Consider the following 26,135-nt stretch of genomic DNA (forward strand, 5'->3'; position numbering starts at 1 on the left):
AAGGTTTAATAGATGGGATGTCTTACATATCTGAAGTAAAAGGGTCCTGGAGATGAAAGGTTGTTGCTGAACCACAACAAGACGCCGGGATTGTCAGCGTCAGGAGGAGAAGAATTCAATCCGGGGCCAGAGACGAGGCTTGATGGCTCAGAGCTTTTGTGTAATAAAGTTTAATTAAAGTATAAAGGAGATAGAAAAAGCTTCTGACATAGGCATCAGAAGGGGGCAGAAAGAGTACCCCCCTGATAGTCTTCAGCTGGATGTTATATAGTCACTAGCAGCTTGTAAATGAAAGAAAGGAATGTCATAAATCTCAGAATGGCATCAGGCCCCTCATCCATAAGATGTATTTGGGGATAATCTTGGCACCAGACAGTCAACCTGGGCCATAAAATGATTGACTTGAATCTTGTAGAAAGGCAGATTACCACACAAATAGTTTTGTTTCCATAGATTAGGGGAACAATGTCTGAGTATAACATAATGGTTTGTCAAGTAGGTTCTGAGCCATTAGGCAGAACTGACTTGAGGACAGAGTTTGGGGTAAATGCATAGCACATTAACATAGCTTAAGACAAACATCTCCATAAGAAGAATGCATTGGTTAACTCAAGGTTTGAGAATAGTTCACTTCAGGTGAAACCAGGTGTCATTATGGCAACACAGTATTTTAAGAGAAACCTCCTTTTAAATTTGTATAGAAAAGGGAAAAAATGTATCACTAGTTTGTTTCCTCCTGCCGCTTAAGAGAGAGAAAAATGTCTGACACTTGTAGCCTATTTCCTCCATTTGGAGACCCCTGGTCTTCCTGCCTGTTACCCTCTCAGAGAGACACCCCCAGTGGATAGCAGGGGACAGGCAGAAGACAGCAGCTACAACATTCTTTACTCTGGGGGGATAAGGAGTCTACCAGTTACCCTGGGAATGAACAGCAGATTGGCTCACTGGTTACCATGGAAACCAGAAGAGGGCCACATTCCTCTTAGCCCCTCAGGCTAAATACTCTCATGGGTCAGAGGTCTTTTCTTTGTTAATCTATCAGCAAACAGCCATCTTGAAATGGCCAGAAAACACAAAGGGAATAAACAAGAGAGGGGTGTGAACATCCTGTATATACTCAGTCACTTAGTTGTGTCCTACTTTTTGTGACCCCATGGACTATATCCCACCAGCCTCCTCTGTCCATGGTATTTTCCAGGCAAGAATATTGAAGTGGATTGTCATTTCCTCCTTCAAAGTATCTTCCCAACCCAGGGATTGAACCCATGTCTCCTGCATGGCATGCAAATTCTTTACCACTGAGCCACCTGGGAATCCCTACACCTTCCCTTGTACCAAAGTTCCTGTTCTGCCATAATCTGTCAGAAATGGCAGAACAAGTGGTTCTGATGTTAAGATTCATTCAGTCTTCCCTGGTGGCTCAGACAATAAAGAATTCACCTGCAATCGAGAAGACCTGGGTTAGAATCCTGAGTCAGGAAGATCCCCTGAAGAAGGAAATGACTAACCACTCCAGTATTCTTGCCTGGAGAATTCCATGACAGAGGGCCCCGGCAGGCTAGTCCATGGGCTCACAAACTGCTGAAATCAACTGCATGAGTTATCTGTACACATATATAAACATATATAGTGGTTTCTGTGTATTATAGTTGGTAGCCACTAGCGAGATGTGACTGCTATAATTTGCTTAAAAACATGCTATACATGTGTCAAAACACTTGTGATTTCAGATTGGTTAGTATGAAGGTGAGAGCTCTAATGGGCCTGTAGAAATGAGAGGTTGAGAACTGACTCTTTCAGCATCACTATCCTTAGGTTTGCAACTGAGATCAGTGTCTTACTGAAGGGCTCTGACTTCACAGAGCACAGATGACTGCCATCTGCTATCCACAGTGGGGTTGTTGCAGGAAGGGGGACCCCTTCCAGGGCCCAAAACTGGGCTATTGTCCAACACTCAGAAATGAATTGTCCAAGGAGACACACGTGCTGACAAAGCAAGAGATTTTATTGGGAAAGGGCACCCGAGTGGAGAGCAGTAGGGTAAGGGAACCCAGGAGAATAGCTCTGTCACACGGCTTGCAGTCTTTGGTGTTCTTTGGTTTTATGGTGATGGGATAAGTTTCTGGGTTGTCCTTAGCCAATCATTCTGACTCAGAGTCCTTCCTGGTGGTTCACGCCTTGCTCAGCCAAGATGGATGCCAGACAGAAGGATTCTGGGAGGTGGTCAGACATGCGGTGTCTGCTATTGACCTTTCCTGAACTCTTCCAGTTGGTGGTGGCATATTAGTTCCATGTTCCTTAGCAGGACCTCCTGTGGTAAAACAACTCATGCAAATGCTTACTATGGTGCCTGGCCAGAGTGGGCGGTTTCAATCACTGTGCTTCCCCTACCAACTCCCCCCTGAGAGACTTCTTACTCAAGATACTGCTTGGGAATTGGGGCGGAGGTCTCTTTCTTCTGTAACTTCTTCCTGCTGTGCATGGGCGTAGGCCTGCCTAGCAGAGCAGAAGTCTCTCTCTATCTGATCTAAGTCAAGGTATTTTTTGCCTGAAACCAGCATTCACCCTTGTAATAACAGCAATTTAGTTGGCTGGGTGGGGTCTGGGACCTGGCTCTGAGGCTGCTGCCAGCTGAGACCTGCCCTCTCAGCCAGGGCAGGGCACTGGCAGGAGGACCCAGACTGGGTGCTGGATGGATGCCCTCCTGAACCCCGGCAGGATAACCTGCCCGCCCAGGACCCCTCCTCCTGGCCTGGGCCTGGGCCTCCGAGGTAGAGGGTGGTGCCTTGGGACCTGACCCTTTCTTGTCAGAACTCAGAGTAGCATTTGGTTTACAGGCACATTACGACCTGACCATGACCTGACCTCAAGAACAAAGACTCTGACCCCAGAAGTAACCAGGCCACTGCCTCAGCTTCCCTAGAAAAGCGCTTTGCTGAAAGCTTTCTGAGAGCTCAGGTTTTTTTGTCTTTTGTCCTTGTGTGGCCCTGAAGTAAGGCTTTCTCTGCTCCAGGCTCCTGATGTTTTGGTATTGTTTGGCTTCACTGTGTGTTAGGAACACAAACTTGTGATCAGTACCAAGATTTGATTTTCTAATCAAGAAGAGAACCTTTTTTTATTCTCAATGTGTTAGCTTCATCTCTCCTCAACCTGAAATGCTCACTGTCAACAATATGGGGGCAGGCCATTTTCTCTCATATAAGTTATTTTCTTAATCAGAGAGGAATGTGTGAGCCTGATTGTTTTTGAAATAAAATGTTTGCTCTGAAAAGCCAAACTTGACCATAGAAACACACTTTCTGGACAGTAGCTGTTGGACTCATCCTGTCCAGAGTCCAGTTCACTCTGAAAGATCTGTGATGTATTGTTGCCACAGTAATGTGGTAATATGATGCGTTCTGTACCAATGCCAGCTAGTGAGCTGAGAGGTTCACCTATAGTGTCAAGTGAGAAGGGCTCACCTTCAACCTTTGAAAATGGGTAACCTGAACTGCTGTGTTGGAGGTAGGTTCCCACTGATCCTCTGAGGGCTGTTCCTTCAAATGGGCTGGTTAACTTTTACTGATGAATTTTCCTCATCCTTTTTTTTTTCTTTTCCATCACTCTAATTTATCATGAGAAGTCAGTACAGTAAGGCATCATGAAAAGTCAGTACAGTAAGGTTTCATCTTTTATTTTTAAAGCTTCAGGTGCTAATAAAGCCGCTGCCCCAATTACTCTTAGGCAGTGGGGCCACCCACATGAAATTACATCTAGTTCTCTGCTTAGATAAGCAATAGGTTGCTGGTGAGGCCCTTAGGGTTGTGTCAAAACTCTTTTCTTTCAGTGACAAACAAATTAAATTCTGACCCTGTGGGCAAGCTCACAGCCGGAGCTTACAGGAGAACAGTCTAAAGATCCTTAAAAGCCTTTTGAGTATCTGGAGACCAAACAGTTTGTCGGTTTGGGACTGCTGAGTTTCAGCTATAAGTTTATATAAAGGCTGGGCAAGTCCCCCATAACCCGGAATTCAAATGAGACAGTAGCCTGTGATTCCTAAAGATCCTCTCAGTTGTCTTAAAGTTATAGGTAGGGGATGATTTAGTATAGGTTTAATTCTCACAGGGCCTATGGCCCTAGTCCCTTCTGATATCATTAGGCCCAGATATCTAATAGACTGTTGACAAAGCTGAGCCTTTTCTCTTGATGCCTTGTAACCGCAGCCTGCCAGAAAGTTTAAGAAATCTTCTGAGGCTGGTGAACAAGCTTCCTCTGTCTCGGCACAGGGCAGAATATCATCTACATATTGTAACACCACCACTTCGGAGCTATTAAAGTTTTGTAAATCCCGTGACAAACTCTGCCCAAATAAGTGAGGACTGTCACGAAATCCCTGGGGCAAAACTGTCCAGGTTAACTGAGAAGCTGGCTGCCTACAGTCTTCAAAGGCAAATAGAAACTGACTTTCCTCTGCCAAAGGCACTGAATAGAAGGCATCTTTCAAATCAGTTACTGAGAAATATTTGGCTCCTTCAGGAATTTCAGACAATAGAGTGTAAGGATTAGGCACCACGAGGTGTAAAGGAACTGCAGCCTCATTTATTATTAAACCTTGATCTAGTCTCCATTTACCATTGGATTTCTTTATACCCAAAATAGGAGTGTGGCATGGACTGTTACAGGGAATTAATAGTCCCTTCTCCTTTAAATTTTCAATGATGGGTTTTAACCCTTCTTTAACCTCAGGTTTCTGTGGATACTGCTTCTTATGTGGAAATAAGTGTGGGTCTTTGAGCTTGACAACTACAAGAAAAACAGTTTGTGCTCGACCCACAGATTTTTCCATCAGCCCATACTCTAGGATACACATTTTTGTTCAGTTAAAGGGAGAGAAAGGGAGGGCTCCATATTCATGAAAACAGAGACATGGACCTTGCTCAGTATATCCCTCCCCAAAAGGGGTGAGGGAGACTCTGGCACGATCAGAAACTTGTGTGAAAATAGCACAGAGTCTCAGTTATAGCTTAAAGAACAAGTGAAATAATACCTTTTGGCTCGTCCAGACAGTCCCATTATGGAAGCGGATAGGGAAGAAAGTGGGCCAGGGGCTTCAGTAAGCACAGAGTAAGTTGCCCCAGTGTCTAAAAGGAAATCGACGGATTAGCCCCCCACAGTTATTAATACCCGGGGTTCCTCAGGTGTAATTAGGACAGGAGCTTGTGTGGGGACCCCTGGGCACCTTCAGTCCTGATTGTCTTGAGAGTCCGACCCCTGAAAGCTACGCCTCTGGGGGCAGTCTCTCTTCCAGTGTGGTCTTTTGCAGACTGGACATGGAGCCAGGGGCAGCTTAGATGCCTGAGGACAATCCTAATTGAGGTGCCCCTCCTTTCCACAGTAATAGCAAGCCCATCCCTTTTTCACCTGGGTCCCACTCTGGGCATTTTTCTCAGGCTGTTTCAGAACGGCTCTTACAGCCGTTACGAGGGCTTCCGCCTGTTCCTTTGTCTTTTTCTGCCTTTCTTTCTATTCCTCATATTCCCTACCGTAATAGACTTTCTGAGCCAGTTGTAACACATTATATAAAGACTGATTTGGTCCATACGCCCGTTTTAATAGCTTACAGCAGATATCTGGAGCCGACTGAGTGAGAAATCTATCTTTTAAGATCACTTTTCCCTCTTCACTTTCGGGATCAATCTCAGTGAATCTGCGAAGGGCTTCTCTCAGTCTATTTAGGAATTTACCAGGAGCTTCCTTCTCCTCCTCTTCTATGTTTGCCAATTTGCCATAGTTTAAAGGCTTAGCACGCGCCTTCCTGCGTCCTTCAAGAATGCATCCGACAAAATGACTCTGATCCCATCTTCCTTTAGCTGTGTTGTAGTCCCAGTCTGGTTCTATAGTTGGGACCGCCTGATTCCCAGTGGGGAGGGCGGCTATCTCGTCTCTCCTCTTCCCTGCTGATTCATTACCAAGCCATTCATCTCCATAAGCCACCGCTTTTCCCAAGACTCAACTCTTGTGAGTCAGGAGTCAGTGTTGGTCCCAAGATAATACATCACATCATTCCAAGTAAGGTCATAAAGCAGATTAACACCTTTAAAAGCTCTAAAATATTTTTCTAGGTCCTCTAAATAGTCTCCCAGATCCTCCTTGATTCTTTGTATTTCTCAATAAGAAAAAGGCTTATTAACGCTCATAGACTGATTATTTCTCCCAGTGGGTGCTTCATGAAGAGGCAACAGCTTGTGTGGCTGTTTCGCAGTCTCTCCGGCTACTCTGTGCATATGATCGCAGGGATAGTTTGGACAAATCTGCTTTTCTTTATCTCTTTGTCTCCTGTCCTCCATCTTATCCAGCAAAGTAGGAGAACAGGAGGGAGCTAAAGGAGTCACACCCAAATCTGTACCCTTAGGACACAAGTCTGCCATGTTTCACAGAGAGAAAAAGGGCAACACGTATGCTACTTCTACCCATTTCCCTTGTTTTCTACAGAACCGGTCTAATTGTAAAACAGTATTATACTTAAGAGACCCACCGTTTGCCGTCCTCCAGTGGGTACCGCGGCCATGCAGTATCACATAGGAAGGCCAGGTGTGTCTTCTTTAAGCCCTGGGGATCAAGTCTATCCCAGTTTTTCAGGATACAGATCAAAGGAGTGAGGCTGGAATTGTTTTGTCCCATCTGTAAGAGAGAAAAAAGCGACCATCGCCATCTTTCTACCGGAGACGTCCCTCTCTGCTCTAGATGGGGGTGTAGACAGACTTTACACCAAAGCTTTCCTTTCCTGGTCGGACTTCGTCTGTCCCTTACCGACGCAGGCACCGTACTCGTCCCTCCCGGTTCTACCACCGAGATGGGGGGCGGGGGGGGGTATGCACAAAGGGTAGACTTGATGGCATCCCTGACTGACATCCAGTTCTTCACCATTAAAACCTTGCTTGCCTCTGATGCCACCCGGGGTGCAATCAGAGTAACCTTCTGGAATGCCTCCCAGGCTAAGACCCTGAGGGAAACATTTGTCACCTGAGTGCCTGTGCACGACCCTGAGTATATTCCTGACCACAATAAGACCGATATGAACGTAAGACTGAGATGTTCCTTCCAAGCATCACCACAACAGTATAAGAGCCTCCTCTGGTCCACTAAGAGCCAGCGTTACCAAAGGAAAAAACCCCATTGCAGTTCCAACCTGAGTAACTAACCTCAGAGATGCTCTTGGAGCTAGAGCTCCATCTAACTTCCAAACTTTCGATTCCTAGCGAGGCTAGGCACTTCCTAATTATCAATCCAAGTTTGGGATTAAGTAACAGTACAAAGTAACAGCACAGATCACAAGTCCCTTGAAAGTCTATGATGCGGCAGATTAGGTTAGTATTTCTAATTTCCAAGGAGTTATGAAATGGTCAAAGAGACTGAGAAGTTTGACCAAGAAAGAAGCGCTCAGTCCACACGCTTTGCCCATTTCTGCTCAGTTCCCGAAGGAGACATTGGGTGCCTCTTGGCATTGGCAGGTTGGTATAACCGCCGACAGGTTTCTGCCATAAGCCGTATGAGGGCACTGTGGAACCACAGAGCAGGGCTCCTCACTTGCTTTGCACAGGGCGTTTCACTCATTCACACAAGCACACCGTAGAGTTTTAGTGAAGTACAGCAGAAAACGTGTTCACTAGGAGAACAAAGAACTAGAGCTCCAAGCATCCTTACCTTGTCCTAAAGAATCCTGGACGAGCCTCCAAATGAAAGGTTGTTGCTGGACCACGAATAGACGCCAGGATTCTTGGCCTCCGGAGAAGAATTCAATCCGGGGCCAGAGACGAGGCTTGATCGCTCAGAGCTTTTGTGCAATAGAGTTTATTAAAGTATAAAAGAGATAGAGAAAGCTTCTGACATAGACATCAGAGCGGGGGAGAAAGAGTACCCCCTTGCTAGTGTTAGCAATGCAGTTATATACTCTCCAATCAGTTATTACACTGAATCAAAAGAATGCCTGGAGGTTGTAAAGACCTCACTAGACCTACTCCCATAATTTACATTTTAAGATAACAGGATTAGCCAGAAGGTTTTTTCCAGACACTGTCTTCGAGCTTGATACATGATTGTCATATAATCCTAAGGAATGTAGAGGGAAAGAGAAAAAAATAAGTTTGTCCTTTCTTCCTCCTTGAGAATTCCAGACCCCTCTCTCCTTGGGGACCCCTAGACTTCTTATCAACCTGCCTAGGAAATGGCTCTCTCACAAGGTCACGGGCAGAGATACACGGAGACAGTGAACACCTGGAGGAGGAACGGGTAGGCACAGCCTCATTCCTGGACACAGGTAGACATGTTGAGGGTGGCAACAGGATGTTGGAGGTCAGAGACCCACGTTTTCAATAAAGAGGTAAAACACCGAGGCCCTGGGAGGTCCCTGGAGACAAGGACACCAGGGGCCCAAGTCCGCGCTCCGAGAAGCACAGCGTCCCCTGGTCACATCCTGACTCTAAATCTCCCCTTTGCTTTCTCACAGTCACTCCACATGACTGCCGCCCGCCGACACCAGATAACTGTACGGCAGATAATGAAGAAGGAGAGAAGAAGAGCAAGAATATGGAAGATATTTATTTCTTCTTTCATATCTTTTAATTTTTTTCCCCCTTTTTCTGATCCCTAGACTCTTCCTGGTAACCCTTTCCCATCTTCTCTTTCCATCTTTTTATGATTATCATTCTGGAGGGCCAGGTCTTCACAGGCAATTGGGTTCCTGGGACCTTATATAAAATCTATGAAATCTCTCTGCAGCCCTCTTCCTCCACTTTCTTAGCATCGTCCTTGCTCCTGACCTCAGGTCTGCACCCTTGAACCGGGCTTTGTCACCATGAGTGGCCTGAGCAGGAGTTGAGGCTGGAGTCAGTAGGTCTAGACCCACACAGCTCAGCGGGCCCCATGAAGTTTGCACTGCCCTTGGCTACCCCATATGGTTGCTTTCCTGCCCTGGGAGGGCTTGGACCTGCCTGACTGATCTCTTCCTTCTAGATGTCAGAAAACTCTCTGTTCATCTTTTTGAGGAATGCTTTTGGGGATGTCATTGATGATGATGAAGACCTGGACGAGCAAGTGTGGACGACAGGCATGGCATGAAAAGGTGAGGCCAAAGAGGGCATGTGTCCCTCTTTTTTTTCTGAGTAAATACACAGACCTGCAGATTCACAGTCATACTATGTGGTTTCAACACATGCCCACCTCTAAACACCCTCCTTCACACAATCCCACACCATCTAAATGATGCAGTTGCTTCTGGAGACACTAGAACTGGGCCAGCACTTTTTTCTGGGAGGTCAATCTCTTGGTCTCACCACCTGTAAGAACCCAAATTCAGGGCTCCTCCCCAAATTGAAGCAGCAAAGAGCTCCACCTTCACCAATTAGATTGTATCTGAGCAGAGGGATGTATAACCCTGAATATGAAGAAATCTCTTTGGCTGTTTCATAAACCTGTGATGAGAGAAAAGAAAACGGTGTGAGGGTGTCAGCATCTTTCATTCTCTGCACTAAGTCTTCTGTTCTCTGATTTTTCTTCTCAGAAAACTGAAAGTCCTTAATTCAATGGCCCCAAAAGAAAATAGAAAGGCTCCCCTGCTGAAAAGCGTGGCCTATTTCATGTAAGATCGCTCAGTTTCCATTTGACCAACAATTACAAAATTATTTTTCAAAGAGGAAAAATTTCTGCTGAGGAAAGTAACTTCTGTTATACAGTAGTAACTGACGCTTTCGTTTTAAAATGTCCTTTTGAATCAGGTCTGTGTTGATAATTGATATACCCTCAATATTTCAGCAACCAAGTAAACTGTATGCATCAGTGATAATGTACATTGTCAGACTAAAATAGTTGTATTCGACTGAATAAAAAAGAAGGAAGTGAAGCAATAGTCTTATCCCAGATAAAGAGAGGTGACCATACCTTCAGGGTACTCAGTTCCTGTTCTTCATTCCAGCCCTGGGGAAGTTCCTCCACCAGGTCCACCTGGGGAATTAGTGAGACACAGAGTAGCTGTCAGGACACTGGTGAGGCTGCTCACCAATCCCTCAGTGTTTTCTTTTTGTTTGATGGAGACACAGGGTGGAGTGTATGCATGTGGGAGGTTAGTAACTATGTACTGAGCTGCCATTGAATCATTCTCTTTGCTGGATGAAGGAGAGCAAAGGAGAGGAGCAGGAAAGAAATGAGGTACAGCTTCTGCATATTAACTAATGATAACCTAATGGATGGGGAAAAAGAAACACTAAAATGCATGCCAGCTTTAAGACCTACGACCCTCCTGTCTGTTGAGCTGTAATTCCCTTTTCGTGCAATGTCCATTGATGGGGAGACCTCATGGTTCTCCTGCTTCGGTTCTTTCCATGTGTTCTCTGGAAGAGTGTGTACAAAACTATCACCAGGCAATTGTACATTTTCCTAATTTAGGAAGATATTTAAGGCAGCTATCTGACAGAAGAACCAAAAAATATAAATTAAGGAATCAAACAAAACTATAAAATACATTTATATCTCTGTAAAGTGATGGAAATGAAAAAAAAACAAATGAGGCAAAAAAGTCAGTAAAAGTTAACCAGCCCATCTGAAGAAACAGCCTACAGAGGATCAGTAGGAACCTACCTCCAGACCAATAGTTCAGGTTGCCCATTTTCACTCTCAAGGTTGAAGGTGAGCTCTTCTCACTTGACACCATATGTGAACTTCTCAGCTCACAAAGCGACACCTGGTGTAGAATGTGCATTATCACATTACAGTGGAGACGATTCATCACAGAACTTTTCAGAGTGAACTGGACTCTGCACAGGATGAGCCCAACAGCTACTGTCCAGAAAGTGTGTTTCTATGGACAAACTGGGCTTTTCAAAGTAAATATTTTATTTCCAAACTGAATCCCAGGTTCACAGATTCCTCTCTGATTAAGAAAATAATGTATATGAGAGAAAAAGTCCTGCCCCCCAAATATAGTTGTTTGTGAACATCTCACGTTGAAGAGGAACAAGGCTAACACGTTGAGAATAAAATGAATTCTATTCCTGTACATATTTCATTGTCAATCATTTCTAAGATTTCTAAGTAACCAGATACTTCTAGATCAAATAATTTAAAATATGTTCCAGTTGAAATAAAAAGCAACATTAATTGAAATTCAATTGAAAAATGTCATAGTCTTATTGTAAAATGCATATACTTATCAAATTATGTAAATCCTTCTCTTCTTCTCTACATGTATTACTTCCTTTTCTCTGTATGCATCTAAATGTACAGACTTACTTATCTCTCAGTCTCTGCCAATTCATTTAACAATTTATCTGTTATTGTGTGTAAAGCATGGCTATTCACTGAACAAGTAACAAGAAACAATTCACTGTGTTTTCACCTGTAGGTTAGGTGAAAGTGTAGTTATTGTTTTTCTACATGAAGAATATTAGACAACACAAAACTCTAGGATTAAATGTGTGTTCTGGGTCATAATTCAACACCTAACCACTCCCCATTCTCATGGTCATGAACAGTGGCTATAGGATGATAAGTGACCAGCCCCCTAAAACACAGAAGTGAGAACTTTAAGAGAAGGATGAAAAAGTGAAAGTGAAGTCACTCAGTCATGTCCAACTCTTTGCGACCACATGGGCTATAGCCTACCAGGCTCCTCCGTCCATGGGATTTTCCGGGAAGGATACTGGAGTGGGTTGCCATTTCCTTCTCCAAAAGTTGCCACATTTAAAGCAAATTAGGTGCCCTTACAAAGTATGGAATCCTGTATTGTGTGTGTATACCTCTGTGTTCAACAGCATCTGATTCTTTGAAACCCCATGGACTCTAGCCTGCCAGGTTCCTCTGTCCATAGGATTCTCCAGGCAAGAATACTGGAGTGGGGTAGCCATTCCCTTCTCCAGGGGGTCTTCCCAACCCAGGGATCGAACCTGTATCTCTTGCACTGAAGGTAGATTCTTTATTGTGTGAGCCAGCAGGGAAGCCCGTCATTGCTGACTCACCTCACCTCCAAATATCTGAACTAACAGATTAAGTGGGTCCTTGATGAAGTAAAACAATAATTAAGATGGTGTCAAATGTTTTCTAAGGATTACCCAACTGAGATATGAGGGTAGAAAATAACAGGTAATATTGTTATTTTAAATGAAGAATTTTAGTGCTTGTCAGCCTGATGGAAAATGTGTGTGTGTGTGTGTGTGTGTGTGTGTGTGTGTGTATAAATAAGGAAATTGAGGAATAAAATTATAAAAAAGAATTAGGGAATCTTTCTTTTTTAATAAGATTTTTTTTTAAGTGTATTGAATTTGTTACAATATTGCTTAGTTGTTTTTTATGTTTTCGAATTTTTGGCTCCCAGGCACGTAGGATAGTAGTTCCTGACCAGATATTGAACCCACATCCCACTCCCCCTACTTTGGAAGGGGAAACACTAGCCACTAGACTGCCAGGCAAATCCTTAGGGACTGTACTTTCAAATATATTGGAGGAATATAATTCAAAAAGGAGTAAAGGACAGCAGTTCAGACACCCAGTTTTGGAAGGAAATCAGAATGAAGCAGAAGACTTCCCTTCCAGCTACCACTTGAGAACTCATAGTGAACGAAGAGCAAATGAGTAAATGTAGGTAAAGCTCTTAGAAACATGCGTGTCAGAGTGTCAGCACTATCTGATAGTTCCATTAATAAATCTGGAAAAAATAACATTACTTCCAGAGATAGCATCTAGAAGGCTACAGAATAGGGAAGGAAGGGAACAGATTTTAATGTATGTTCTGTTGTAACCTGTGAATTTTTCACAAGTGTGTTTTTCTCGTTGCTTTTAATATAAAATATTTTTATAAACTAACCCCCATGTCATGGCATGTGACACCCACTTTGGTCCCAAGGTGCAGAATTCAGACAGGGCACAGTAGGGATGGCTCTTTCTGCTCTAGGATGTTGGGGTCTCAGGAGAGGAGACTCACCAGTTGGGGTTGACACTAACACCAGGAGCTGGACTCCTGTGGAGGTGACGTCACTGCCACATCTGCAGCTGAAGCTGGGTTTGCTGGCGGAGTTTCAGGAAGCCACCCCGAGAGGCCTGGGCTTCCTCCTAGAAGGCAGGATCACAGAGCTCATTCTTGGTGGTGGAGGGCTCCAACAGGAGACTGACCTGAGTGGCTCATGGCCTTTTCAGGCTTAACTGTGGACATTACACAGTGTTATTTCCAGGACATCTGTCAGTGGTAAGTAAACCCTCATCACTCTGTATCAACTCTTGTTAAAGGAAAGGGCCTAGATCCACATCTAAGTGGGAGAAATATAAAAGAAATTGCATAGGTGTTAAGATTTATACCTGTACATATCAGTTTAAACATACTCAATAGCAACACATGAAAAGATGTTCAGCATCATTAATCATCAGGGAAATGCAGATTAAAAAAAACAAACAATGAGGTATACAAATAACAAATGTTGGTGAGGATACTGAGAAAAGTGAACCCTCCAACACTGTTGGTGGCTATGTAGATTACAACAGACACTACAGAAAAAAAAAATGAAAATAGAGCTACCATATGATCTAGCAGTTCTATTCCTGAGTATATATTTGAAGAAAACCAAAACCACTATTTCAAAAAAGTACATGAAGCCCACTGTCCAAAGCAGTATTATTTACAGTTGCCAAGATATGAAAGTAACCTAAGTATCCATCACTCAATGAATGGATAAAGAAGATGTTATATGTATGTGTGTGTGTGTGTGTGTGTGTGTGTATATATATATATATATTCACATACAATAGAATACTACTCATCCATAAAAATTAAAATATGCCATTTGCAGCAACATGGGTAAATTTGGACGGTATTATGCTCAGTGAAATAAATCAGAGAAAGACAGATACTGAATGATATGCCTTATATGTGGAATATCAGTAACACAGCAAACTAGTGAATGTAACAAAAAAGAAGCAGACTCACAGATAGAGAGACCAAACTAGTGGTTACCAGTGGTTAGCATTTCTTTCTCCAGGGCACCTTCCCCACCTAGGACTTGAATCATCATCTCTGCATTGGCAGGCGGATTCTTTACTGCAGAAGGAAAGCCCAGGGAAGCCCAGGGAAGCCCACAGATATGTATGGAGATATATATATGTAAAACTGAATCACTTTGCTGTATACCTGAAATAAACACAACATTGCAAATCAACTATACTTCAATAAAAGTTAAATATTAATTCAAAAAATCAACACATTTTTAAATGGCCTACAGGTAATTTGACTCCAAGCAAAGTAAGCAATAATTTAAGTATCAGCATTTATAGATCTCCATTACATAAGACTCTTCAAGTAACCCCTGTTCCCTACCCACTGTTTGCTCCTACGTGTATCTCTAGTCTCAGGCCTCATTCTGAAGTCAAACACTACACATGCACAGCTTTCATTGTGGACTCTGGGAAAAGGAAAATCCCAGTTTTATTGTTTAATAGCCACCTGCATGTTCTCAACTTAATATTATCATCCTACACTTTTCTGTTGGAGTCTTAATTCTGTATCTGCACAGAGAAAAAGCCATGAGAGAACCCAATGAGAAGACAGTCATCTCAAAGCCAAGGATGGACTGCTCAGGAGAAACCAACTCGATCTTAACTCCCAGCCTCTAGAACAGGAAAGAACAGCATTCTGTCTTTTAAACAACCGGGTCTGTGGTATTTTGTGATGGCAGCCTTAGTAAACTAAGACAAGACCTTAAAACATCTCTGAATCTAAATTACTTTAGCTGTTTATATAGCTTATAATGACAACAGATTGTGTTGGCTAACAAGTGAAATAATCTAGAGACCATGATGTACATCCCTATAAATCTTATTTTCTCTTGGGATGTTTTTCCTGTGACTTCCAATTCCAATTAACTACTCACTGAACTCATTCTCAGGGCTTCCCTGGTGACTCAGAGGTAAAGAAACTACCTGCCAATTCAGGAGATGTGGGTTTGATCCCTGGGTTGGGAAGATCCCCTCAAGAAGGAAAAGGCAACCCACCCCAGTATTCTTGCCTGGGAGATCCCACGGACAGAGAGGCCTGGTGGGCTACAGTCCATGGGGTTGCGAAGAGTCGGACATGAATTAGCAACTAAACAACAACAAATTCAATCCCGTCAGTGGTTCATGTTATCAATATAAGGGCAAAGAAAATGAGAAGAGAAAAAAGTTAATAGTCCAAGGCATCTAGAGAAAGTTTGTTTGCATAAAATTTACAAAATATTATTCAAATAATATCTTGTCTTATTTTTACTTTCTTCTCATTCTGGTAATACTATTCTTTATCAATATGGCTGTTAGAATATTATTGTTTTTCTTTAAATGAAAAATTTTGAAATGAATAACACCCTTAGAAATTCTTACAGTATTACAATGTAACTAAATATAAAATGAAAATGACTTCATCTTATTGTATAAGCAATTAATGCATTTTTGGTTTCCTATTTAAATGCCAATTTGTCGGGGGTCCCAGCTCTTCTGCCTGGAATTTGTGAGTCATATTCAAGTGTGCCATCAACTCAAGAGAAGGGATCTTTCTCTGCCGCAGTCTGCATCACTTCATAGTCCCATAGACTCCTTACAGCTTTTTTCTTGACAAAAAGCTGATAATCAGGATTAATCCCTCACTTTCTTTCACATCCCATTTCACAACCTTCAGAATGTGACGACTCACCCCACCTCCACCTCCACCAATTCTGAATCACACCTCCCCTTCCATTAGCTCTTTTCAGTCCTTGAACCACAAACCCTGCGAAAGACCAGACCACACACCTCAACTCTCCTCCAGCAAGGGAGCTTTGCCTCACAGGGCAATGCCACACATGCTCTTTTTCTCCATCAATTTCCCCAAAGCAGGCTGATCAAACCGCTTGATCCCCATTATCTCTAATTAAAGGTAGGGAGAAGAAAGGAACTGATATTATCTACATCTGGCAATTCAAGGCTAGCTCCCTTTTTAATTGTGTGTGTGCCTGTAGGGTCCACCTCTTTGCCGGTCCCATGGAGTGTAGCCCACAAGGCTCCTCTGTCCATGGATTTCTCCAGGCAAGAATACTGGGGTGGGCTGCTATTTCCTTCTCCAGGGGATCTTCCCAGCCCAGGGACTGAACTTGAGTCTCTTGCCTCTTCTACATTGAAAGGCAGATTCTTTACCTCTGTCCCATCTGGGAAACCCATCTTTACATACATGAAATTATTACACTCATTTCATAGACAATGAAACCAATGATCATCTGAAATATTTGTATAGCTCTGGGAATAAATGTCAATTTAGCTAACTAGTAGTGACACTGGGATTCAAACCCAGATAAACCTGGGGCCAATTTCCACACCCTATCTACACCATGCTGCCTTGAAGGCATTCTTTAGCACTTCTCAATGGCCTCCCTGGGATCCTAGAAAGACTGTTTTGGCAGGTAGTAAGAGGATGTGTTTAGGAAGCAGAAAAAAACACAATCTGAAGACCATATCTTCACATGTAAACTAGAAATAAAATTTCTAACACGGAGAGTTATTTAATTAAATCAAAAGTGAAGGTGAAAGTTGCTCCGTCATGTCAGACTCTTTGCAACCCCTTGGACTATACAGACCATGGAATTCTCTAGGCCAGAATAGTGGAGTGAGTAGCCTTTCCCTTCTCCAGGGGATGTTCCCAACCCAGGGATTGAACCCAGGTCTCCCGCATTGCTGGTGCATTCTTTACCAACTGAGCTATCAGAGAAGTCCAAGAATCAGACAAAGAATTTAGCACTGTTAGTAGGAAAGAATAAGAACACACAGAGATATACACTTTGCTACTTTTCTTACACTCTTTCTGATTAAACAGATCTAAACACACACATACACACACACACATACACACAGTAAGTTAGGTCAGGCCACGCGTGCTCTTCTTGACTCCTCCAAACTCACCACCTAACACCTCACTTTATGTCCACTCCCTTGACTTCCTCGCTGTTCCTGGTAGGCACAGTCCACAGAAGGGGCCTTTGCTTTAGGCATCTTCTCTGCCTGCTGAGTTCATCCTCAAGGCTTGGCTTATTCACTTACTTTCTTCTGAGGCTTGCTCAAGGTAACTTTATTAGATAAGCCACCCTTCATTATTCTATTAACACATCTCACCACAGGCACTCTTACTCCAATGTTGGTTTGTCTCCCTAGCTTTTATCACAATCTAACAAGTAATCTATCATACAATGCGATATGTTTACTTTTTTCCTCTGTAAATATCCGTCTTCTCAAAATAATCCTTGTACCGTGAGATAAAGGGGATTTTATGTTTTGTTTGCTCTTCTAGATCCCAAACGACTAGTGCCTAATGCCTGTTAGCTGCTAAATAAATACTCGCTGTTGTTGTTGTTCAGTCGCCCAGTCATGTCCAGCTCTTTGTGACCCCATGGACTGCAGCCCCCCAGGCTCCCCTGTCCCTCACTATCTCCCAGAGTTTGCCCAAGTTGCCCATGTCCACTGCATCGGTGATGCAGTTCAGCCGTCTCATCCTCTGATGCCCTCTTTTCCTGCTGCCCTCGATCTTTCCCAGCATCAGGGACTTTTCCAATGAGTTTTCTGTTTGCATCAGATGACCAAAATATTGGAGCTTGAGCTTTAGCTTCAGTATCAGTCCTTTCAGTGAAAATTCAGGGTTGATCTCCCTTAAGATTCACTGGTTTGATCTCCTTGCTGTCCAAGGGACTTTCAGGAGTCTTCTCCAGCACCACAGTTCGAAGGTATCAATTCTTTGGCATTCTTCCTTATTTACAGTCCAGCTCTCACAACTGTACATGACCACTGGGAAAACCATTAGTATTTATTGAATAAATTTAATGAAAGAGTTGAATATTTATATCTGTCATTGTGCAAATAAAGATTTAAAAACTAAGATTAATACATCTCTGGCCATTTCGTTGGCCAATTGTATCTTCTTTTGTCAGTCATATTAAGAGCATTTAATATGTCTTAGCTGATTAATCATTTGCAATAGAGCTCAAAGTTGCAATTGTTTAATTCCACAGGTTGCTTTGGAGAGCAATAAAACAGAAAATTGATACTGTTTGATCTTTTTCACAGTTGTTCCTTTATGGAAGCTTACCTTTTGTAATGAAAATGTAATACGAAACCACTTTGACATTTTCCTTGATGTGCACAAAAACATATGTACACAATAGATCAGAATAGAATGGAAAATAAACTTAAAAATGTCATTGTGGAATATAATGAAGTGCTCTGAATATTTACAATTGTAAGAAAATGTCCAAGAATAGTGTACATGGAATGTATTTCTAAATTGTACACAATTTATTAAAAAATTTAATAAACTACCATTTGCTATCTTTAAAAAAAAAGAAAATATCCAAAAGGTTGTTGGTAATTTTTCTTAATCTCTCTGTTGTCAATATTGTTTGAAAACTAGGGTTTTAAAATTTAACAGAAATATAGATCAATGGAACAAAATAATAAGCCCAGAGATAAATCCATGCACATATGGAAACTTTATCTTTGACAAAGGAGGCAAGACTATACAATGGAGAAAAGACAATCTCTTTAACAAACGGTGCTGGGAAAAGTGGTCAACCACTTGTAAAAGAATGAAACTAGAGCACGTTCTAACACCATAGGATTGAAGATCTAAACAAAAGACCAGAAACTATAAAACTCCTAGAGGAAAACATAAGCAAAACACTCTCTGACATAAATCATAGCAGGATCCCCTATGACCCACCTCCCAGAGTAATGGAAATAAAAGCAAAAATAAACAAATGGGACCTAATTAAACTTAAAAGCTTTTGCACAATGAAGGAAACTATAAGCAAAATGAAAAGACAGCCTTCAGAATGGGAGAAAATAATAGTAAACAAAGCAACTGACCAAGAATTAATCTCAAAAATATACAAGCAACTCCTGCAGCTCAATTCCAGAAAATTAAATGACCCAATCAAAAAGTGGGCCAAAGAACTAAACAGACATTTCTCCAAAGAAGACATACAGAGGACTAACAAACGCATGAAAGGATGCTCAACATCACTTATTATCAGAGAAATGCAAATCAAAACCACAATGAGGTACCATCTCATGCCTGTCAGAGTGGCTGCTATCCAAAAATCTACAAACAATAAATGCTGGAGAGGGTGTGGAGAAAAGGGAACCCTTTACACTGTTGGTGGGAATGCAAACTAGTACAGCCACTATGGAGAACAGTGTGGAGATTCCTTAAAAAACTGGGAATAGAACTGCCATATGACCCAGTAATCCCACTGCTGGGCATACACACTGAGGAAACCAGAATTGAAAGAGACACGTGTACCCCAATGTTCATCGAGGCACTGTTTATAATAGCCAAGACATGGAAGCAACCTAGATGTCCATCAGCAGACGAATGGATAAGGGAGCTGTGGTACATGTACACAAAGGAATATTACTCAGCCATTAAAAAGAATACATATGAATCATTTCTAATGAGGTGGATGAAACTGGAGCCTATTATACAGAGTGAAGTAAGACAGAAAGAAAAACTCCAATACAGTATACTAATGCATATATATATAATTTAGAAAGATGGTAATGATAACCCTATATGCAAGACAGCAAAAGAGACACAGATGTATAGAACAGTCATTTGGAACAGTCTTTTTGCCTTTTGGAGAAGGCAAGAGTGGGATGATCTGAGAGAATAGCATTGAAACATGTATATCATCATATGTGAAACAGATCGCCAGTCCAGGTTTGATGCAAGAGACAGAGTGTTGCACTGGGATGACCCAGAAGGATGGGATGGGGAGGGAGGTGGGAGGGAGGTTCAGGATGGGGAACGCATGTAAACCCATGGCTGATTCATGCCAATGTATGAGAAAACCACTACTACTACTACTAAGTCACCTCAGTCGTGTCCGACTCTGTGTGACCCCATAGATGGCAGCCCAGCAGGCTCCGCCGTCCCTGGGATTCTCCAGGCAAGAACAATGGAGTTGGTTGCCATTTCCTTCTCCAATGCATGAAAGTGAAAAAGTGAAAGTGAAGTCGTTTAGTCGTGTCTGACTCTTAGCGACCCCATGGACGGCAGCCTATACTAGGCTCCTCCATCCATGGGGTTTTCCAGGCAAGAGCACTGGAGTGGGGTGCCATTGAATACTGTAAAGTAATTAGCCTCCAATTAAAATAAATAAATTAAAAAAATAAATAAACTGGAAAGTATAGCATAAAAAATAAAATTTGATATGATAAATATAATATCATTTAAGGATGGCTTTGACTTACAAACAACAAAAGTATGTTTCACTCTATTTTATATATTAGTTCAATATTAAAAAAAGAATCACTGGCCCTTTGGCTCTGATCAATCAGATAAAAAATTCTGACATATTTTTTTAGTCTATCTACTTTTTGTATAGTTGTATGATAAGGCAAGTTTAAGGGAAATATTTACCTTAAAGATATTAGTGTTGTTGAAATTAATTTTTTTCTTAGAAATGTGCTTTGCACTGCCAAGATAAGAGCACAGAGTAGTACAGGGTATTATTATTTGATTATTTCTTTCTTTTGTTTTTTCCAGTAGTATTCCTCAGCATAGTTGGAAATTCCCCAGATTTATAAAATATCAATATTAAAAATATAACAAATAATTATTCTATAAAATCTAATTGCATAGGAATTGAAAAATATCCTCTGTTCATTAAAACTCTTTAGGAATGGAGAGTTTATAAGGGATTATCTCTTGAATGCGGGAGAAAAATTAGGCCCCACATTCAACAACCAAAAATAACATTATTGAAGACAAATAGCATTACTCAGTGTCATGATAAGGCTGAAAGTTCACAGGACAAATTCTATGAAAAAGTTAAGACATTTATGATATATATATATATATATATATAATAAAACTATATATGTAGTAAATATATATATAGTAAAAAAATCTAATCAGCTCTAAACTTTGGTGGTGTCAATGAAAATTTTGATGTAATAGAAAAACTCTTAAATATGAGGTCCGTAAGAAGCACAATTTAGTTCTGAGTTTTATCAATGTTTCGGAAGGGAGGTGGGGTTGTTTTATTTTCTTTTTTTGCCACATCTGTGGCTTGCAGGATCTTAGTTTCCTGACCAAGGACTGAATCCTGGGCCTGGGCAGTAAAACTTCAGAGTCCTAACCATTGGACCACTGAGGAAGTCCTATAACTTCTTAACAATGCTAATATGAAACTGGCCAAATTTAGGACATATAACTACTGACAGTTCTGCCAAAATGGTCAAAGTGGTTAGATGGTTAATTTAAACTGAGGTAGCAACATTTTTCAAGGCCACGAAACATAAGTCAGTTCCTTGCATAAGTGACTTACAGTTACTCTCCATTAGAAAATTAAAACAGAAGACTTACTGTTTGTAATAATTAATTCTCTGAACTTTGTGCCTTCGTAGGGTCAGGCCACAGGCTATTCAGTTGTGGTAGATGAATCAGAGCACCAATAACAATCCGCTTATATATGGAAATTAAGATGCTTAGCTATGGCATCTTCTAGAGAGAATTGAAATTTTAGGAATTCAGTTTATTAAATTGTTAACAATAAATATAGGATCAAAATCTTGAACTTGCAATTTCATTTATTATACTGAACTCAGTTTCATCAAGTCAAAGCCATGACCAAACAAAATTACAAAATAGTGGTGGTTAAAATGTAACACCAATACAGTATACTAACACATATATATATGGAATTTAGGAATTTAGTAAATCGGTAAAGATAACCCTGTATGCGAGACAGCAAAGAGACACAGATATACAGAACAGTATTATGGACTCTATGGGAGAGGGCGAGGGCGGGATAATATGGGAGAATAGCACTGAAGCATGTAAATTATCATATGTGAAACGAATTGCCAGTCCAGGTTAGATGCATGACACAGGGTGCTCGGGGCTGGTGCACCAGGATGACCCGGAGGGATGTGATAGAGAGGGAGGTGGGAGGGGGCTTCTGGAAGGGGAACACATGTACACCCATGGTGGATTCATGTCAATGTATGGCAAAACAAATACAATATTGTAAAGTTAAAAAAAAAATACAATCTAAGTGTCAAAATGAAAAAAAAAAAAAGAAAACCAAATGTATCCTTCTCCCTTTCACTAAAGAAAGAAAGAAAGAAAGAGAGGAAGGAAGGAAGACTTCTTTAGGCTGCCCTTCTCAATATTGAAAGTTTGTGAAAAGACCTACAACAGTGAAGTTACTGAATTACAATTTAAATAGTGTAGTGATAGCTGAATATGGTAATGCTGCAGCAATGGAGGAATGTTATCATTATGTGAAAGTTTTCCTAAAAATTAATTTAAAATTAAAATGATTACCATAATTCCATCAATATTTGGAATTATTTACATTCTAAATGGCTTCCTCTTGACAAAAAACGATGTTATTTTATACAATTAAATAATAAAAGTGTTTACTTCAGCCCAGATACTCATGGCTATTTATATGTTCCAAAATAATCTAAGCCTAATAACTCTAACAACTCTGTGAGGTACATCTTATCCTAGAGGCTACTGAAAAAAGTGAAAGTCACTCATTCCTGTCCAACTCTTTGTGACCCCCTGGACTAAAACCTCTGGACACTGGACTCACCAAAGAAGAATACTGGAGTGGGTTGCCATTCCCTCCTACAGGGGATCTTCCAGATCCAGGGTACAAACCCAGGTCTCCTGCACTGCAGGTGGATTCTTTAGCATCTGAGCTCTTTACTGTGGAAACCCATAAGGTTACTGAAGCACATGTTAAGTAGCTAACCTATGTCACCCAAGGGCAAAAGGTAGAGTTGGAATTTGAATCTAAGAAACCTGGTTCTAGGATTAAAGTTTTCAGGTACTGCACTATAGCTACACCACTAAATAAATAAATACAAAAATAAGGTATAAAGTAAAGTAAGACAGAATGAAAAATTCATTTCTTTTAACAGGTATACCACTATGCAATTATCGGAGTGGCTAAACTCCAATAAACAGAAAAATCCAAATATTGGTGACGATACAAAGCAACAGGTACTCAATCCATTAACTGCTGTTGGAATATAAAATGGTACAAGCAATTTGTGGGCTTCTTGTGAAGCTAAATATAGGCTACTTACCATGTAATACAGCAATCTCACTTCTAGTTAATTATCCAAATGCATTGAAAACATGAAAGCCTCCACACAGATGTTCAGAACAGCTTTATTCATAATTGTCAAAAATTGGAAGTAATCAAGTTGTCCTTCAATAAGTGAATAAACTTTGATGCATTCATACAATAGATTATTATTTGGCAAGTAAAAGAAATGGGTTACTGAGCCGTGAAAGAAATGGAGAAGGTTTAAAGAGCTATTACTAAGTGAAAGAAGTCATTCTCAAAATCCTGAATAAAAAGGGATGCTTTCACTTATATGATATTCTGGAAAAGGCAAAGTTCTACAGGTGTTGAAAAGATCAGGGATTGCCAGAAGTTTGGTGGAAGAGTTTGGTGGAAGGGGAGGAGAAAGAGGGATGAATAAGTGGAGCCCAGGGGTCTTTAGGGTCCTAAAACTATCTATACAATATTACAGTGGTGGACACATGGCATGATGCGTTTGTCAAAACCCATAGAACTGTACAACAGGAAGAGTGATGCCTAACATAAATTATGGTGCTTACTTAATAATCATGTGACAACACTGGTCCATCAGGTGTAAAAATTATAATAAAAAATACAGAAATGTAATAAATAAAAGTGCTTTTTGTGGTGTTAGAAATAATCTCTAATAACATGAATTATTTTGTGCACAGAAATTCAATAAAAGAAGCAATACTTATTACGAGGGATTGGCTCACCCATTTCTGGTGGCTGATTACAGAAGAGAACGTTAGCAAAGCATACAGTCAGGAGCTAAAAATCATGACTGGAAATTATATGAACTGAAGCCTGGAATCTCTGGACACAGAAAGGGTCTATCCTTTTTTAACAGGATTTCACAGGTGGCTCAATGGTAAGGAAGCCTCCTGCTAATGCAGGAGACCTGGGTTTGATCCCTGAGTCAGGAAGATCCCCTGGAAAAGGAAATAGCAATATGCTCCAGGATTCTTGCCTGGGAAATCCCATGAACAGAGGAGCCTGGTGGGCTTCCATCCACGGGGTCACAAAAGACTCGGACGCAGCTTAGCGACTGAGCGCGCGCACACCCTCTTTTAAAGGCCTTTTGATTAATTAAGTTTGGCCCACCCAAGATGATATATCTTTTAATAAAACTGACTGCTGAGGACTGTTCATTAAATCAATTTCATTGCGCTTCAAAATTCCTACACCAGTGCAAAGATGAGTGTGTAACTAAGTCATTAGGAGGTGTGTGTGTGTGTGTGTGTGTGTGTGTGCACTATTTCAAAGCCTCCTTGAAGTTGTCCAGGACTGCAGCTCTTGTAGCCTACCCAATGTAGAAACACACTAGAAAGGGAATTCTGGAGGATTTAGTTCAGAAGCAAAGCTGTGTGGGAAACCATGACGGTGGATATAGCAGTCATGGTAGTCTGGTGGGAAACACTGTGGACAAGGAAAGCAAATTCATTTTCTGAGTAAGTGTATTTTCCATTAAAAGCAAGATGTTACCCAATTCTATAAAGAAAGGCATATATGGTAGTCAATCTGCCACCACGTAGTTGGCTGATCATCTCAGAGAGCTCAGCATCAGTCTCCATTGTTGGTATATGGACATTCAACAGTGTCTACAGCCAGACCAGCCCTGGGGTTGGAATTCAGCATTGCTAAGCTTATGCTGATCCCGTCCTTGTCACCAGGGCTGCTTTGTTCATGAGTCACTGAGCAAATAGAGGTAGCTGAGCAGGATGCTGACAGACAATCATAGTAGAGGCCGTTTTAGTCACTTGATTGCTAATGTCCCTTTTTTTTTTTATTTGTTTGTCTTGTTTTGTTTTTACTAACTCACATGGAACACAATTATCTTCCTATCCTGTTTCTAAAGAATCTATCTACATACCATCTTCAAGACTCTTTTTTCATGGATCTTACAATTGTGCCCTGATCATTCCACCAAACCACTGGCCACATTTCATGAATTGGTATCGAGCTGGTCATTTGGCATCTCTCCTTATAGGCAAAAACAAACAGGCAATTACGCTGACTGAAACTCTGCCTTTTACTGAAAAAGAAGTCCCTATGCCCAACTTACAGGGAGGCTAAACAAGAAAGAAGGTCAGGGTGTGGAGCCCAGAAAGATGTACTGAGGGCCCTGCAAGCAGAGGAATGGCTCATGCCTTAAAAACCCCAAACTCCATGAAAGCTCTCAGTGAAGCCCTTTCCTACAAAGGTGAGGCAGGGGCGTGGTGAGTTATAAACAACTTGGTGTCAGAGCCCTTGTTCTGGGAGTCAGGTCATGGTCAGGTAACTGTTCCCCTAAATATCTCATGAGTGTTAGTCTCTGTTCTGACAAGAAAGGGCAGGGCCTGAGGCACAACTTACCCTCCAGGGTCCAGTCCTGGCTGAGTCAGAGCTCAGCTGGCAGCGCCCTTAGGTCTGGGTCCTCAGATCCTGCCCAGCCGTTATCGTTGAGGGAGCCGGGTGCCCAACCCAACTGGTCCTCAGGCTACTCAGGCCGGCCATGTGGTGGGAATGTGGGAGCAGGTCCTGCAGATGGCATCCCAGGCAGATAGTGCTGCCAGGAGGAGGTGGCAGAGGCGGGGAGAGGGTCACTGCCTCCTCAAGGCCTGGGCCCGGCCAGTAGGGCCCACAGTGAGGGCTCTGGAGGTCAGCAGGACACAGCCCCCTACATGTCCCCTGAACCCTCAGATCACCCACTGGTCTCAGGCTGGATGAACTGGAGCCCCCTGGGGAGAAGGCCAAGATTGACTCTTACCTCACTTTCTTACCTGACAATCCCTGCTCCACTGACTTTGTCAGAATGCCCCCACTAACGGTCACTCACTGACAGTTGCTTCCTTGGGGGAGGAGCCCATTGCAAATGGCTGAACAGGACTTGTTGCCTGGTGACAGGGTACAGAGTAATAGCTAATAGGTATGGCTGTGCTGAGGTCTGCACTTGGCTGTGCTCTGTTACAAGTCTCCTGGGCAAGTCTCCATTCAGCCCTGTCCTTTAGGGGTACCCCCAGATAGAAACTAGATGGCCACAGC

At 41.8% G+C, this 26,135-nt stretch overlaps 3 long non-coding RNA genes across 7 annotated transcripts; 1 reads left to right on the plus strand and 2 right to left on the minus strand.

The window, feature by feature from the left end:
* Positions 1–1,984: 1,984 nt before the first annotated feature.
* LOC145506686 (uncharacterized) lies at positions 1,985–8,417 on the minus strand. The gene is made up of 4 exons (XR_014054177.1): positions 7,684–8,417; positions 6,515–6,660; positions 5,027–5,120; positions 1,985–2,311 (listed from the first exon to the last, which is right to left on the minus strand). It is a non-coding gene; the product is annotated as an uncharacterized LOC145506686 (long non-coding RNA).
* LOC145506687 (uncharacterized) lies at positions 3,438–8,750 on the plus strand. Its single transcript, XR_014054178.1, has 2 exons — positions 3,438–3,504; positions 6,472–8,750. It is a non-coding gene; the product is annotated as an uncharacterized LOC145506687 (long non-coding RNA).
* Positions 8,614–25,907, minus strand: LOC145506684 (uncharacterized). 5 transcript variants are annotated; one of them, XR_014054171.1, is made up of 9 exons: positions 25,861–25,907; positions 25,467–25,659; positions 24,985–25,094; positions 21,374–21,511; positions 13,973–14,146; positions 12,950–13,271; positions 10,612–10,714; positions 9,916–9,978; positions 8,614–9,449 (listed from the first exon to the last, which is right to left on the minus strand). It is a non-coding gene; the product is annotated as an uncharacterized LOC145506684 (long non-coding RNA). The 5 variants fall into 5 exon arrangements; XR_014054172.1 differs by lacking the exon at positions 13,973–14,146 and having other exon boundaries at positions 12,950–13,077; positions 25,874–25,907; XR_014054173.1 differs by lacking the exons at positions 13,973–14,146; positions 21,374–21,511; positions 24,985–25,094 and having other exon boundaries at positions 12,950–13,077; positions 25,874–25,907.
* Positions 25,908–26,135: the final 228 nt, after the last annotated feature.

Source organism: Giraffa tippelskirchi, chromosome 5 (genome assembly GCF_054371585.1).
Source record: "Giraffa tippelskirchi isolate mGirTip1 chromosome 5, T2T-mGirTip1v1.2.pri, whole genome shotgun sequence".
NCBI lineage: Eukaryota > Metazoa > Chordata > Mammalia > Artiodactyla > Giraffidae > Giraffa > Giraffa tippelskirchi.